At 51.8% G+C, this 16,345-nt stretch overlaps 1 pseudogene; it reads right to left on the bottom strand.

Annotated features, from left to right (window-relative positions):
• Positions 1 to 11,066: 11,066 nt before the first annotated feature.
• Positions 11,067 to 12,355, bottom strand: LOC136570853 (cyclin-A1 pseudogene; annotated as a pseudogene).
• Between the last annotated feature and the right edge of the window lie 3,990 nt (positions 12,356 to 16,345).

Below are 16,345 nucleotides of genomic sequence, written 5' to 3'. Positions count from 1 at the left end.
GGTGTGGCGAGAGGAGGAGCTGCTGGCCCAGAAGGCTGACCTTGAGGGCCGACTGGCAGCCAGCGAGGGGCTCTGACAAGACCTTGCCAGGCAGCTGGCAGAGACCAGGTAAAGGCAGGGAGTTGAAACTTTTCTGATGTTTTTACATTCCGTGGACAAAAAATGGAAGAGTCTCAAAAAAAAAAAAAAAGCCATGAGGTGAGGGTTATTTTTCTGGCATGTAAAGCCAACAAAGCTCTTGTGAGCCTTGGGCTCCTGTTTGTGCCACCAAGCACACTCCTGTGGGATGTCAAAAGCAATCCAGCCAGCCCTGAACTGAGGAGTAGTTAAACCATGCAGATGCTGAGTGAAACCTCAAGTTTCTCTTGGGTTTGGTTCCTCATTCTGGGCATTGAACATCCCTTGTTCCTTTCCAAGTTGCTTGACATGATCCTGGTCTTCAGACCAGGAAGCTTCATCTTCAGCATTCCAGGCTCTTACCTTGGCACGTTGGGAGTAGCACGCTGCCATTCAGGGTGAAGCCAGAGGCTGCTGCTGACCATCCTGAGGCATTTCTGCTCCCAAGAACACTCTTGAGAAGTGTGGGACAGGATGTAGAGCTGGTTAGAGAGCAGCAGGGAAAGCTCTTTGGAATTCTCAACAGCCTCTGGGCATTCTTGCTGATTGTTGGTGGGCACCCAGCTGCAAAACCTGCCAAGGTGCCCTTGGATGGTCCCTCTCACTGTGTAAGGAAGGACAAGTCCCTTGGGCTACTGCCTGCTTGTTCAGCATCACTCAAATAAAGGCAGCAATTCTACTCCTGGACCTTGCAAGAGTTGAAACTGCAGTCTCTGCATTCAGGTAGTTGTAATTGGAACAAAAGGCTGTTCTGATTATTTACAAGTGCTGCCATGACCGTGAGATTTTACTGTATCTGCAAAGTAGTTCTGAAGCCTTGTTAAATACTGGGTGTGTGGTGGTGTTCACAGGGGTCCCAGGATGAGAGAAGAGATGAGAATCTTGACTCCATGTATTGGAAGGCTGATTTATTATTTTATGATATATATTATATTAAAAGAAAATTATATAATAAAGCTTCACTAAAGAAGAGAAGAAATGATTTCATCAGAAGGCTAGCAAGGGATAGAAAGGAATGGAATGATAATGAAATCTTGTGACTGACCAGAGAATCCGAGACAGCTGGACTGTGATTGACCATTAATTAAAACCAACCACATGAGGCCAATCAAAGTTGCACCTGTTGCATTCTACAGCAGCAGATAATTATTTTCTTTTTCATTGTTTTTTCATTATTTTCTTTTTCATTGTTTTCTTTTCATTTCTGAGGCCTCTCAGTTTCTCAGGAGAAAAAATCTGAGCAAAAGGATTTTCATAAAATATGTTGGTGGCACCAGGTGTCGGGTAGATGATGTACCTTTATGTCCATTATCGAGAGCATTAAAAAGTCAGGAGTCAGCCAGGACAAAGTCTGTTCTGTCCCCCTGCAGAGCAGCTTGGAAGTGCTGATGAGAGAAGGGCTGTGAGCAGGGGCTGGGCTTTTGCTTGTTGCTCCAGCCTGTTTGGGCACAGCTACCCAGAGTCATAGGTCAGGAGCAGCAAGTGAAGGTTTGGCTGTTGAGGCCAAGTTGGGCTGGGCTGTCTGTGCTATGGCAGGCCATAAGGAAGGCCTGGGCAGTCCCTCAGAGGCCCTGCTCTGCTCTGGAAATGGCCCAGATGAGCCTTCTCTGGATGAGTTTCCAGGTGACCCATTTTCCATCCTCAGGCGTGGGGATCTTGAGCCACGTCGTCCTGGAATAACCGGCTGTGGGTGTCTGGAGCAAGCAACTCATGTCTGTCCATATTTGCAACTTGTAGGTCAGCAAAGGAGAGCCTGCAATCCAGGCTGTTTGCTGCTCAGCAGCAGATGGCTCAGCTGCAGATGACCAGGAAGCGTGTGGAGGCAGAGCTGCAAGGGGAGCTGCAGGGAGCTCGCAGAGAAGCCCAGGCAGCTCAGAGGAGGCACGAGGAAGATCTACAAGACTTCAAAGAGGAAATGAATCTCCTCCTTGAGCAGAGGGAGGCTCTACAAAAGCAGGTGAGTGAAAGAGCAGTGGCACTGCAGTCATGCAGTGAGGGGTCTGTGGCCTTCTTGCTTTTCCATGGTGAGGCAGCAGCTGCTGGGGTGAGCCTTGGGGCTGTCTCGTGCTCTGGGGGCTCCATGGCAGCTGCTCTGAAGGACACTCAGTGCTCTGCTGAATGTCAGCTGCTGCTCTGGACAGCTGGGCTAGTCCTCTGTGCTGATGGCCAGCAAGCAGCAGCATGGATTCCTGCTGGCCTCTTCTTGCTAGCCTTGCTTTGGCAGGTGCTTTCTCAGGTGCCCTTGGTGGCGGGCCACTTAGAGACTGAAACAAGTTGTGCGTATCCTTTGTGAATCTGGTGCTCTCAGGACAGGGAGGAGTGGGAAGTTGTCCTTTACCTTTGCTCACAGCCTGTGCTGTGGCTGAGTGTGAGAAGCTATGGCTGTAGCCTCTGACTGCTTTGTTCTGTTTGACTGGAGGTGGCAGAGTTGACATCTCAGCTGGCAGCCTCCCGAGAGTGCCAGGAAAGGACTGCGCAGAGAGCCCAGCAAGAGGAGAGGGAGGCCAAGGAAGAGTCCAGGCAGAAGATGCTGGAGATTGAGCAGGTCCAGAAGATGTTGGAGGAGGCAAAACATCAGAAAAAGGAGCTGCAAGTGCATCTGCAGAACTTGGAGAGGGAATGGATTCAGTGGGGAGAAATGGCTCAGCAAAATTCAGAATTTCAGGCTTCCATCAATGCCCTAGAGAGGGAAAAAGCCAGGTAAATGAAAGCCTGTGGGACTCTGCAATGTGGTGAATGGATTCCCTCTTTGCCATCTTTGCACCTGCCAGGGGCTCTGGCAGCATTCCCTAAGTGGCAGATTCTGAACTCTCAGTGCAGACAGGTCTCATTTTCTGGAGGTTCTCTTTCATTTTCTTTTCTTTTAAGCCTTCAGATAGAGTTTTTCTGAAGACAAAGACTTTGGGGGTAGCCCTTTCCCTCTAGGGGGTATTGTGTTGTTAGGTGGGTGTGTTGACACTGCCCGAGGTGCACTGTAAGGAGCTGGATACATCCATCCGCTCCACCTTGGGGCCTGTAACTTGAAGCCTTTGGGGTCTGGATCAGGCTGGCATCTGATGCTTTGTCTGGGCAGAACCATCTTAAGGCCCTGATTGCTGCTCTAGGCCAGATTGGCCTTGGAGGCAGCCCAGAAACAAGAATGTCTCTGTTGCATCGTTCCTCATCAAATGTCCCCCGGCGCCTGCAGGGGGTCAAGCAGGGTCCCTGCCACCCTGCACAGTCACAGGCATTTCTGACTGTGCAAAGAATGCAAGAAACAGGACCAGGGTATGGGGGGCTCCTGCAGCCGATCAAGTCCTGCCAGGCTTCAGTGCCACAGGATTCTTCCTCCAAGAAGACGACAAAGGAAAGGCAGGGCACTCCTGCTTGCCTGGAGCCTTCTGCATCTTCCATCAGGTTGTGCTCCAAGCCTCAGTTGCCCCTTTGGCCTTTGTTTCTGCCGCTGAAAGTAGGATGGGTACTGGTAAATGTTAGGGAACTTGCCAGAGATGCCCTGGCTCTAGGGTCTGCTCCTCCTACCTGGATGTGTAAGATGGGGGAAGGAAATGTCTCTTCCATGCTGAGCAAACCTCCCCGCTTTGGAGCCTGGTTAGTCAGAAGAAAATTGTTCCTCTCCCCTAAGGTCTTCATTGCAAGACTTTGTTATGTTTGTATTCACATTCCCATCTCAGAAAGAAGGTAGGGCATGTAGGCAGGAACTCACTGTTCTTTCAGGGAGAAAAGCAGAGTAGGCACATGCTGGGCTGGGACTGCAGGGGGAACAAACAGCCAAGTTGTTGAGACAAACCTCATCAGGCAGAGCAGTTTTTCCCTCAGCTGGTGCAAGTCCTGTGAGTTGCTAAAATGTGATACCGTGTAACGATGAGTTGCATACTTTCCTTCTAGGCTGATCCTGTCTCTGGAGGAGAAGACCCAGTGCCTCAGAATGCTGGAAGAACAGAACCTGACACTGAAAAATCGTGTGTCTGGGTTATTTTCTGCTCTTAAGCAGGCAGAGCTGCTCCGTTCTCAGCAGAGAAGAGAAGTGCAGGCAGTCAAAAACCAGGTAAGCTGTGCAGTGGCATCCTCTTCTCCAGGGACACACAACAGCACCTTTGCCTTGGAGACCCCAACCTCTTTCCCCTGCCAGCAGCATCCACAGCTGCCGTGTTCAGCCCGGGGCTGCTGCTGCACCCTGAGGCTGAGGTTGGATCTGCTGTCAGCTGCAGAGCTGCAGAAGTTTTCTCCCATCCTCTCCCGGGTCCCAGCAGGAAATGTGGCAGGAGAAGCAGCAGCAGACTTCTCTGGAGCTTCTCTGTCCCTCTGTTAGCAGTGTTGTCCCAGACAGAGTTGGTTCCTGTGCCAGGCACTGAGCAATGTGGGGACACAGAGGTGGCTGTGGCAGGCTGGGCAGGGCACTTCCAGCGCAGCCAGTTCAGCCGCTGTTCAGAGCTGCAGCCCAAGGATGCCCATTGGCTCACTTTCCCTGTTTTCTCTCCATTTGTCTCCATTGCAATCCTTGCTTCTGTGCCTTCTGGTTTTGGCATGATTTTGTCTGAAATAATTTCTCCTTTGTTTCTCTGCCTGCGGCCCACTCTGCTGCCTCAGGAGCAGCCCTGTCCCTGAGGCTGTGTGCATCCATCTTCCAGGTGCAGGCCATGCTGCTTGCAGAGGTAGAGAAGAGAGAGCACCAGGCAAGTCAAGAGAAGCAGCTGCTGGAAACTGAGGTGTCTGAGCTGCGTGTGAGGCTCCAGAGGTCTGAGGAAAGAGCAGAGGCCATGGCCACACAGTGTAAGGCCGTGGTGCTGGAGCTGAGGAAGACACAGGCTCAGAGGGACAATCTCAGAGCCCACAATCAGGAGCTGCAGAAACAGATGGAGGATTATGTGCAAGGTACAGCTTCTGCTCTCCCAGCCACTGCCCCATCTTGTCTCACCAGCGGGGATCTCTGATGCCATGCAGAGGAAAAGGGCACTGGCCTGAAATGGCAGAGAGGGAAAACAGCCAGCAGGAGATTTCTCCATCCGAGTGCCAGTGAAAGCTTTCTCTTGAGAAAGATGCTGTGGCTGGCAGTGCCATCCGGCTGTGCTAGGGCTGATCCTGTGCACGGCTGGTGCCTCTCGGGTGCCGTGTCTGTGCTAAGGAGCTGTAGCTGGATGCCTCAGTTCCAGGCCCTGCCAGAGCCTCCAGGCTATTGGCCTCTCTGGAGCAGGGCTGCACAGGCATCCCCTGTGCTTTGTCTCTCTTGGCTTGCTCACTCTGCACAAGGCCAAGAGCAAACACACTCTCCTATCCCTCTGAACCCTTGCCCCTTTCATTCCTGCCTTTTTCTGTGCCTGGAAGTTTCCTTCATTTCTGTCAGCTTTGGAGCCTTTGTGGGCTTAGGGCCTGGCAAACACAGGCAGGTAGAGAAGACAGTGCTGTTGTCTCTGCAAGATGCACATCAGTTTGCCTTTGCTTTGCTTTTCCCTTTCCCATTTTCCCTTTTCTTTCCCTTCCCTGCTGCAGAGTGGTTGCAGGCAGAAGCCAAGCACATCTCCCGCCAAATTGCCCTGGAGAAAGAGGCCACTGAAAGGCAGGAAGAGGCTGTGGCTCTTCATCAGGAGGTGGCATCTCTGAAGAGGAAATTGGAAAAGCTGGAGAAGGAAAGGAAGGATGTGCTGGTGAGATTGGCAGATGCCACTAAGTGCCATTTCCTAGCTATGTTTGGGCCTTGTGTTCATAGTTCTAAAGAGCAACTTTTCCCGGTTTAACTTTGGTCATTGCATTCTTCTGAATAAGGAGGAGAAGATGTTGTAGTCATGGCAAAGTCAGTTAATGCTGAGGCTGCTGATTTTCCTCCATGCTGGGCTTCTGTGCCCTAGAACCTTTAGTTCTCAATGTCCTCAGTGTCCCTACTGACATTGCATGGTTTGGGGAATTCCTGGTGTCCAAACCCATGTTCAGATTTCTAAATATCTGGATCTGGAAGGAAGGGGAGAGTCCCATGTTTGCTGTTAATAGAAAGGTGTTTGGCCTTGGCCATGGGAGAGCAGCCAGTGGGGAGAGAGGAGAGGAAAGCCAAGTGCTGATCCCCAGCAGGACATGTGCCTGCAAGGGGAGAACTGGTCCTGAGTGGCAGCAGAGAATGACAGACTGATCTGGCCATTGCTGCTCCCAGAGAGGGCAGTGGGGCTCTTGGGGATGGAGCCATGGAAACTCTACACAGGAGAGGTGGAAAAGCACTGCTGTCAGCCCAGCCCCAGGGAATGAAAGGCTGGGGCTCTTTGCTCTTCCCTTCCTCCCTGATGGAGAGCACATCCTCGTGGCACTGCCTGAATCCTGCTTAGCGGGCACTTGAAATCCTGGCTGCAGTTCTGGCAGCTCCTCCCCAAAGGAGCCCTGGAGTGGAGCTGCAGGAGGTCAGGGAAGGGCAGAAGGGAAGCTGGAAAGCCCCTGCAGCAGGAGTCCAGATCTGGTATGAAAAGCAAAGTGAGAGAGGGAATCAGGGAGCCTTTTTCTCCCTGCTTTGGCAGCATGAACGGGAATTGTACCAGCAGCAGATGAGAAATCTGGAAAAGGAGAATGAAATGCATGCACCTGAGATGAGAAATCATAAGGAAAATACTCAAGAATTGGAGGTGGAGAGGGCAGGCATGCAGGAAGATTTGGAGCATGGGATTGCTGCTTTGAAGAAATGGAGAGAGAATGCTCAAATCCTGAGTGCTGCACTGAAGACATGTAGAGAAAACGCTCAAATACTGGGTGCTGCAAGGAGCAAGAGTGAACTTGCCAAGGGGTCTCTGAAGAGAGATTTGGACATCCTGAAGGGAACGTCTTCTATCCAGGCAGGCACTGGCATTGATCTTCATGTCCACTCCAGTGTTCTGAATTATTCCAGAGATGTTTCCCATGAAGAGGTGGGTCTCTATCCCTGTCAGTCCCATTGGGTAAAGCAGCCTGGGCTGCAGCAGGCAGCCTTGTCTATCTGCCTGGCTCCAGCCATAGACCATTGACTGCCAGATTGTTTCCTGGCACGGCTGGAATGACTGATGCCGCTCTGGAGCTTGCTGTTCAAATCAGCTCCAGGCCAAAAGCTGGGCATGGGGAGCTGCTTCTCCTGTGCCTATGCAAGGGGAGGCAACATGGGCTGGTCAGGCTCTGGCATGCCAAGGGCTGGAGCAGCTGAGCTGAGGAATGGAATAAAGTGAGCAGAGTTTTGTTCCGAGGGCTGAACAGCAGCTGCACTGCTGGTGCTTTGAGGATGCTTCCCGAGATGGAGATTTCTTAGGGACAGCTTCTGTGGTGTTTGAAATATGGGAATCATCTCCTCTCTGAACAGCCAGCAGGCTGTTGGAGCAGAAGGGAAGCAGGTGTCAGAGGACTTCAGGAAGGGCATGGAACGTGTTCAGGATCTGGTTGCAGCATCAGCAGAAGACAAGAAGGAGAAGCGTCAATCACACACCATGGCCAGGAGAAGTGGTGAGCAGGTAAATTGGGCTTTGGCTGCCTCTGGAGAGCCTCAGGCTCCTCTGGAACTTGGCACCTTAGGCCAGGCAGTGCTTTGGAGACCTCAATTTGTTGCCTTGCCTCTCCCTGTCCCTGCTGTGGCACACCCCTTTGTTGGTTCTCTCTCTTGTGGCAGCCCATGGCTTTCACAAGGGCACCTTCACTGCGCTGCCTCCCTCCCTGGCCCCGTGTCCCTGCACACACACACTGGCCTCTCTTGCACAGCCTCCAGCGAGAGCTTTTTGCCCCCAGTGTTGTCTGGTGCAGTCCCGGGTCTCAGAGCAGGGATCTCCTTGCCTTGATGTCCAGAGGTCCTTTTGCTCCATGTTTGCTGACAGGTTTCTGTGACCCTCTCTCCCATCCAATGTGCAGGTGGACCCTGAAAGGAAAAGAATCAGAACTTTCAGGAGAATGTTCCCCCCAGACTACTTTACCTTGCCTGTCCCCAAGTCTGCCCATCAAAATCTGTCAACTTTTGAAATAGAAGCGTCCTCCAGTAGCTCAGGGGATCAGCAGCCCTCGTGCTGAGGCACAGCCTGTGGAGAAAGGGGTCAGTGCCCCAAATGTGTGCTTTGGAAATCAGAGCTGGGTTCCTAAATCCCATTGGAAGTCTCTGTAATAGACCTGTGGTGGCTGAGGGATGTACGTGGGAAGGGTTTGGCAGCCTTGAAGTGGACTTGTTGATGCTCTGAGCTCTGTGGTGTCTGGGAGCCTGTTCCTTTGCCCTTGCCCAAGGGCAGAGTGTTGGTGAGGGCTGGAGTTGGAGGCTGTGTCTGCCCTGAGAGCCGGTACCGTGGGGCTGCAGGTGCTCCTGCCAGCGTGGGCTTGTCTGAGCCGGGCCTTGTGCCTCTTTCAGGTGTCCCTGCTGCAGTCACAGCTGGCCCAAGAGCGACAGCACCACCTGGAGAGCTGTGCAGGGAGCAGGCAGGAGACACAAGGTGCAGAAGGGACCTCCTTCCTTCCTGAACGTCTCAGAGAGGAGCCAGGCTGCAGCTGGATGCAGTCTTAGACTTAGACAGTAGTTTATGTTTAAAGGATAGTATAGGTGTAATTGAACCTTTATAGAACTGTGTTCCATAGCATAAAGGATATATTTATAGGAAAATAAAGAGTTTATTATGATCATGATTAAACGAAAAGATCTTTATCAGGGTTATTTACTTCCCAGTGCAGAGACCGATAACTTCCAGTATAGTGCATTATACCTGAAGTAGCATTGAAGCAATTCTAGTCCAGCCAGCAAAAACCAAGTCTTAATTAAAGATTGATGCTACTCACCCAAACCAATGAGCACGGGCAAACATTTCTCTCAGGCTCTCAAGGCATGATCTTGAGGAGCATCCTGACTCCAGGGAGGAATCTGCAGAAGGGAGACATGTGCCATGAGCCACTTTGGTGAGGGCAGGAGAAACCTGCCATGTGTGGAGCTTTTTCATTAATCCTTACGAAGCTGCAGCCTGTGTGTTCTTAGAGTCACAGAATCTCAGGCTGGAGGAGGCTGGAGGCACCTCTGGAGGTCACCTTGCCCAGCCCCTGCTCCATCAGGGCCACCCAGAGCCGGCTGCCCAGGATGCGTCCAGGTGGCTTTTGAGTCTCTGCAGGGATGGAGACTCCCCCAGCTCCCCGGGCACCTGCGGCAGTGCCTGGCCACCCTCCCAGTGCAGAAGTGTCTCCTGAGCTCGGAGGGCCCCTCCTCTGGGTCACTTTGTGCCTGAGGCCCCCGGGGCTGTCCCTGGCCCTGTCCCCTCTGCAGCCTCCCCCTGGCTTTTCATCTGCAGGGATGAGATGCCCTGAGCCTGCTCTGCTGCAGGCTGGGCAGTGCCAGCTCTCTCAGCCTCTCCTCATGGCAGAGACGCTCCAGTCCCTCAGCTTCATGGCCCTGTGCTGGACTCTGTCCAGTCTGTCCCTGTGTCCCATACTGGGCAGCCCAGCTCTGGGCCCAGCACTCCAGGGCTGGCCTCACTGGTGTGCAGCAGAGGGAAAGGATCCCCTCCCTCTGCCAGCTGTGACACAGCTCCCAGTGCAGCCCAGGACGCTGTTCTGCATTGCTTCAGGAGCACATTGCTGGCCCATGGGCATCCTGGTGTCCAGCAGAACCCTGCCAAACTTCAGTTTTCCAACTGGGTGACCCCCAGCAGTCACCGCTGTCTGTGGTTGTTCCTTGCCAAGGACAGGACTCAGCACTTGTCATTGACCTGTCCCCCTTGTTGAACTGTCCCTCTGCATGGCAGCACTTGTCTCTGGCAGATCAGCCACTGCTCCTGGTTTGTGGGAGGGCACAGCCTGGCCCCCTCACCCAGTTTACTAACAAAGGACTCAGGAAGGACTGGGCTCAGCATTGTCCTTCCAGGGTGCACCGCTAGACTCTGTGTCACTGATCACCAGGGTTCCAAGAAGGTAGATCCTGCGCGAGGCATCTTTGCTTTGTATGTATAAATTCAGAAAGACTTGGCAGGATTTACAACAGGGATTTCTGCTCTGTTGCCGCCGCTTGGGGCGTGATGTCCCGGGTCAAGGACGGTTCAGTGGCGGCGCCTCTGCCACACGGGCCAAGCACATGCATACACCAATGTGGTGGACGGCAACTGGCCTTTATTAACGGGCAGGGAGGGTCTTTTATAACAGGAGGTAACGGTCAGTTAACGGTAAAAGGGGAGGGGTTCTGCGTGACCTCGCGATACTCGAGACCTCGCGATATTTCCCCACATTTCCCCCCCCTTTTATGACCAGTTAAAAACATAAAGCAGAACTGACAAGTAGGAAATATGTGTAACTGGCAAAATGCAATTAACTTGAACAACATAACACAACTGCAATAAACATGTAACTGCAAATGTTTAACAAATGAAAGGCTAACTATCTCTAACTGGTTTTTTTGTAAAAAAAAACAACACAAACTTGTTTAAAATGTAAGGCGATCAGTCATGGGGCTGACTGAACCCTGTCTTTGAATATCTTTGTAGGACCTCCTCAGTTTTTTTTTGTTTTGTTTTTGGGATTTTTTTTTGTTTGTTTGTTTGTTTTTTGTTGTTTTGTTTTTTTTTTTTTTCAGTTGACCTCCTAGGACCGAATTATTTTCCCAGAGTCTGCGACCTGTTTGATCTTAAACTGGAGAGGATTTGGAGAGTCCATGTCCGGACTTATGTTCCCTCCAAATCGCCCTTTGATCCTTTGACACAGAACTCTGGGTTGCTTGGCATTCCATCCAAGTAGAGCCAGAACCTGGCCAGAGCTCGAACTCTGCTTGCTGGATACCTCTTAACATTTTTGCTGAGCTGTTTTTCCCTCCCGTCCTTCTCTGTGCCAGCCACTCCTTTAGTTTGGTCACTGAGTTCTTTCACGACCCTGGTATGGTCTGCCATCGGGCTGCTTGATGATTCATCACAGCCTTTAGGAAGCGGGGTATACAGGCCGCGGGGGCATCTGAGGATTCGGTCCTGCAAAAACAAACTTTACAAATTTCATTAGTTTTTGCCCTGAAGGTACGGTTTTATCAACTTAAGCGGGCACCATTTGATTTTACTATTTTTCTTGATGGCTGCGTACCCTTGCACTGTGAGTACCAGTCTCCAACCCTGTTCCCATTCCCCTAGTTCATTTTTAATTATGACCTGTGGGCCTTCCTCAAGTGCTTGGGTGGCCCAGTGTCACAATATTAAGGTGTTCTTCTGGCCAGAAAGATCTGTTCACTGTATAGTTTGCTAAACAGTAGGCTGCTGCAGCAATTTGTGAAGGACTGAAGGAGGAACTGGCTGACGGTTGGGGCTGTTAGGTCAAAACCCAGCACTTTGAGAAGCAAGTGTTCCGTTCATAGCAGCTGCTTCTTTGTGTAGGTATCATCTGTTATATAGACAAATTCATCCACATCTGGCGGGTAGATCTCTTCATAGTTTGCAGCCAGAAGAATTGCTGCTGTTGCCACAAGCTGTAACTTCCCTCTGAGAGCAGACATGCAGAAAAGAAACCTCTCCAGGAAGTTCACTGCCAAGTACAAAGTCTCTGTCCGAAGTTTATACTCTTGCCCTACTTCCTCCAGCCAGTCTACCAGGATAGCACGCATTCCTGTTGTGATATCTGGCTGCTTCTTCATGTAGTAGGGCTTGGGCCTAAATCTTACTTCTGCCTCTCGGAGGTACTGATAAATGTCTTCTGCATACTCTCCCACAGCCAGAGTTACAACATCTGCCACTACCATAGGAGAGCCTGAACTCAGATCCAGCCGCCGATGAATACTGGATATCATTGCACTGGTATCCAGGTCACAGTGGCTTAATTCCAGCTCTTCAGACACTTGGCAGCTGTAGTTTTCTTTATAGATAGCAAAACCTTCCTTTGATGCAGCACTGATGATGCAGTTGGGCACTTCATTTTTTCTACATGAAGTGACGGTGTTTTCAAAGCCAGAAAAGTGCTTGATAACAGCAGCACCCTGGCCGCCGGGCCGCTGCTGCTGCTGCCCGTTCTCCGTCAGCACCCTCAGCACGGCCCAGCCGCCGCTGCTGCGGAGGGCGACGGGGCAGGACTCCCGCCGCCCCGCACAGCTCTTCTCTCCGGTGCGATGCGTCGCCCCAACGTCGATACCACGCTGCCCAGCTCCGCTCGCCACCAGCCCACGGAAGAGTCTGGCTGCCCTGCACCGCCCAGGCTGCCCGCCGGCCCTGCGTAGGCGCAGCCGCTGGAGGCAGTGGCTGTTGGCCGCGGCCGGTTGGGAGCCCGGTGGCTCAACCCCCGGCGCGCCGCCCCGCCAGCCCCGCCGGCCACGGGTCGCCATGGTGGCACCCCCCCCCTCTGGGGCTCGTCACCCTGCGGCACATGAGGCGGAGGCCCCGCCCAGGCTCCCTCGGACTTGGAGTCAATGGCGGTGCCTCGCACCTCCAAGTTAATGGCGGGGCTCCGCGCCTCTGAGCTAACGGCCGCGCTCTGCGCCTCCGAACTAACGGCCGCACCCCACGCCTCTGAACCAACGGCTGCGCTCTGCGCCTGTGAGTTAACGGCCGCGTTCCGTGCTTCCTTTAGCAGCCTGTCCCAAAATAACAGCTTTTTCCCTGTAGATGGGATGCCTGGGCTCGGGAGCTGCAAAGAGTGCTCCCGCGGCTGCGAATCCCCACACTCAGCGGACCCACGATCGTCCGCACCCTGCCGGGGTCCCTCCCACAAGCAGTCCTGGGTGGCCTTCCACTTTCCCCGCTCCCGCTGGACTGGCCGAGCTTTTTTCAGTGCCCGCATGACCCCGCCCCATGATTTTAGACTCCGCCCTGAGCCTGAGGACATAGCCTCCACCGCTAGGGCCCCAGTACAATTATCCCATACTTCTGGGCAGAAGATATCCTCTGGATGCCTGATTACCCCAGCGCGCAGGAGCCTCGACACTGTGAGGACAAAATCTCCCGGCTCACAATCTATGCCCCAATCTCTGTGAATTTTAAAAATGACCTTAGCAAGGGGCTCCATCCTCTCCACCGCTGGCTATCGATGCGAGACTTCCTCCTTCACCAGGTCCTGGCGCGAGACTTCCTCCTTCACCGAATTGCGACGCGACACCTCCTCTTCCGCCGGCTGTGACGCGAGCCTTCCTCCTTCGCCAATTTTCTGGCGCAAGACTTCCTCCTTCACCACCCCACGTAAGCCTTCCTCCTTCGTCGGGCCTAGGCACGAGCCTTCCTCTTTCGCCACTCCTGGCGCGAGCCCTCCTCCTTCGCCGAATGTCAGCGGGAGACCCTCCCCTCTTGCCGGTCCTCTGGGAGCGTCCTCCCCGCCAGAGACAGTCCTGCTGCTCCAGCCGCCTTCCACTCGCCCAGGTGATTCCCGCTTCCCGGATTGTTCCCGGGTTTTGGCACCACTTGTTGCCGTCGCTTGGGGCGTGGCGTCCCTGGTCAAGGACAGTTCAGTGGCGGCGCCACTGCCACATGGGCCAAGCACATGCATACACCAATGTGGTGGACAGTAACTGGCCTTTATTAACGGTTAGGCAGGGTCTTTTATAACAGGGGGTAACGGTCAGTTAACGGTAAAAGGGGAGGGGTTCTGCGTGACCTCGCGATATCTCGAGACCTTGCGATATTTCCCCACATCAGTCACACTCCAACACTCTCAACACTCTCTCTGCAAATGAATTTTTTTATCAAGGACATCCCCATGTTGATATGCTGGCAAACTCACATCATGGTACCACTTTCACATGAACAAGCCCTCAGAGTTCAAGAAGAATGCAGAGAATGTGAGGAATGCAAAGGAATTAACCAATCTCCACCACAAAAGTGGCTCCAGATGAAGCTGTGGCCAGGCTTCAGTTGCAAATGAAGAATGTGGTTTTTTTTTTTTCTTCTTTCCTCCATCCAAGTTCAGATGATTGCAGCCTATGCTACAAGACAGCAGAACAATGATTTTTCTTGAAACTATGATCTTGGTCTGATACAACAATTCCTGATAATGTTAGTGTTCAGGAACACATAATCACAGAATGATTATATGCAGGTGCTTTTACTAAGAGCTCTGGGTGTCAGGGGACACAACCCCAAATCTGACTCTGACATGCTTTGGGACCGAACATGTTTTATATTCTATCATTATATAACTTACATATTAATTATTAAACATACATTGTTCTATTGTATACATTGATATCATCCAAGCGTGGATTCCTCGTGATTCCCTCAAACCTCTAACATAGTTTCTCATGATTCTTTCAACAATCATTAGATCTAATCACATCTAACAATTGTATCATTTATCATATACTGACTACACGGCTGCAGTTTCACATGATCTAGCAAATACAAGGTCTAACATTTCCCAGGGCCTACCTTTAACATTTTCCCAGGGCCTACTAAGCCGAACTTTATTTCTAGCTCCCCGAATTTTGTGATTTTAAAATCTTTTACTGTCAATACCTGCCAAAGACAACCTCTAATATTTCCTAGGGAACTCGAACCCCTGATAGTTCTTGGGGACTTGAACTCCAGAAAGGGGGAAACTCTGACTCCCTGAGGTCAGGAACTCAAACTTCTCCCTGATAAGCTTACCCAGGGGCTCAAACCCCCTTAGCTCTCAGAGTCTCTGCTGGTCAGAGTGACCCTGAGATAGGTTAGAAAGTCTCTTTTCCCAGCCTGGTGGTCAAAGAAGGAGTCAGAACTCTTCAGTCCTTGTTCTCAAGGTTGTTTATTGTTTCTTATCTATAAAATTCTTTCTTCTGGCCTGCCGATGTCTGCTCAGCAGGAAAGACAGAGGCACACTGACACCCTCAGGGTGGTGTTGTCTTTTATACTAAAAACTACATGTACATTATTTATCATAACTTCCCAATACCTATCACCTATGTTAGACAGTGAGCTTCTACTCTAAACCAATCTAAAAGTGCCACCATCACAGCAGAAGTTGGAGACCAAGAAGAAGAAGGAGAAAGACTGGACAACACCCAGATTCCTCCATCTTGCCTGCTGAACCCTCATTCTAAAAACTCCCAAAAATCTATTTTTCAGCCCATGACTAACTATTATTCGACTTAGAATTTCGTGGCTTGCAGATCTTCATATAAGGTTGGTAATTTTTTTTTCCATGGGTCAAAATCCAAGTCACAGGGCTCATGGGCTCTGTGCCAGGGTCTCTGAGCCCCCCGGGCAGGGGCTGGAGCCCTCCAGGGCAGCCAGAGGAATTTCCTGGGTTCTGACACTTACCAGTTACTCTGTGTGGGGATTTGCATCCCTTGTCAATAAGCCAAAGGAAAACAATTTAAATGATGCCTTCACTTAGGCCAAGGATCTTGCCTCGAGTCCCGGAAGGTCTCAAGCTGATTTTCCCCCTGAAAATTCCTCAGTGCTGGCTGGAGATCTGTGGATTCATTGAAGCTCTAGGCTGATCTTCTGGCTGCCTCTCCAATTTACTGCCACAAAATCTCCAAAATACTGGAACAAGACCCCATAACACTAATTTGTTTTAAAAAGGCATAATTTATTCAGGCCTGAGGTCACACAAAGGATACTCCTAACCACTCTTGCACACATGATTTTACAAGTAAGCAATTTACATATTACAATTTACCCATTACCATCAAGCCCAGATTCAGTCATTGTTTTGTCTATTCCTACATTCTTGAGCCGGATGTCTTCTTCTTCTCTTCCAACTGTTCTTGCTGGGAAAAGCAGTTTTTGTGTGCCTTGTTTCTCTGTTCACAGGCCCAGTAAAAACTGAATTAATCCCTTTGCTGTCACATAGCATGGAAGCCTCTCTCCAGCTTCCTTCCCTGAGCACTCCTGCTCCTGCAGAGCCACCCTGATAATGGATCTCCGTGTGTTGGACATGGTGGCTGTCACCTTGACGTGGCCAACACTCACCTGGAAGGGCTCCTGGCAGGTGTCCAGGGTGACGTGGCAGCACGCAGTGGTCCCGTTGGTGGTGAAGGACGTCCTCATCTGGGACATGCGATGGTAGGTGTCCTCCAGCCTGCCCAGTGAGCTCTGAGCAGGGACAGCTCCAGGCCCAGCTCCATGGCAAAGCGGTTGTAGTCCAGGGGGTTGGAGAAGAAGATGGCCACGGTGAAGGTGGGGGCCTCATAGACCAGGACTCCACAAGAGCCGCGGAACAGGGGGCTGGAGAACTGGCAGGTGTCAGAGGAGCCTGGGGGCACGGAGGGGCTGGGAGGGACAGAGCTGTGCCCGCTGTAGAAGTGGGTCCTGGGGAGGAGAAACGGGGGTGTGCCATGAGGGGAGGATGGTGAGACCACCAGTGTCACAGACATCTTTTATGAAAAATCCTTTCCTTGGGA

This window comes from Molothrus aeneus, unplaced genomic scaffold, assembly GCF_037042795.1.
Source record: "Molothrus aeneus isolate 106 unplaced genomic scaffold, BPBGC_Maene_1.0 scaffold_40, whole genome shotgun sequence".
NCBI classification, from domain to species: domain Eukaryota; kingdom Metazoa; phylum Chordata; class Aves; order Passeriformes; family Icteridae; genus Molothrus; species Molothrus aeneus.
Note: the sequence above shows the minus strand (reverse complement) of the source record. Positions and strands in the feature narration are given on the sequence as shown.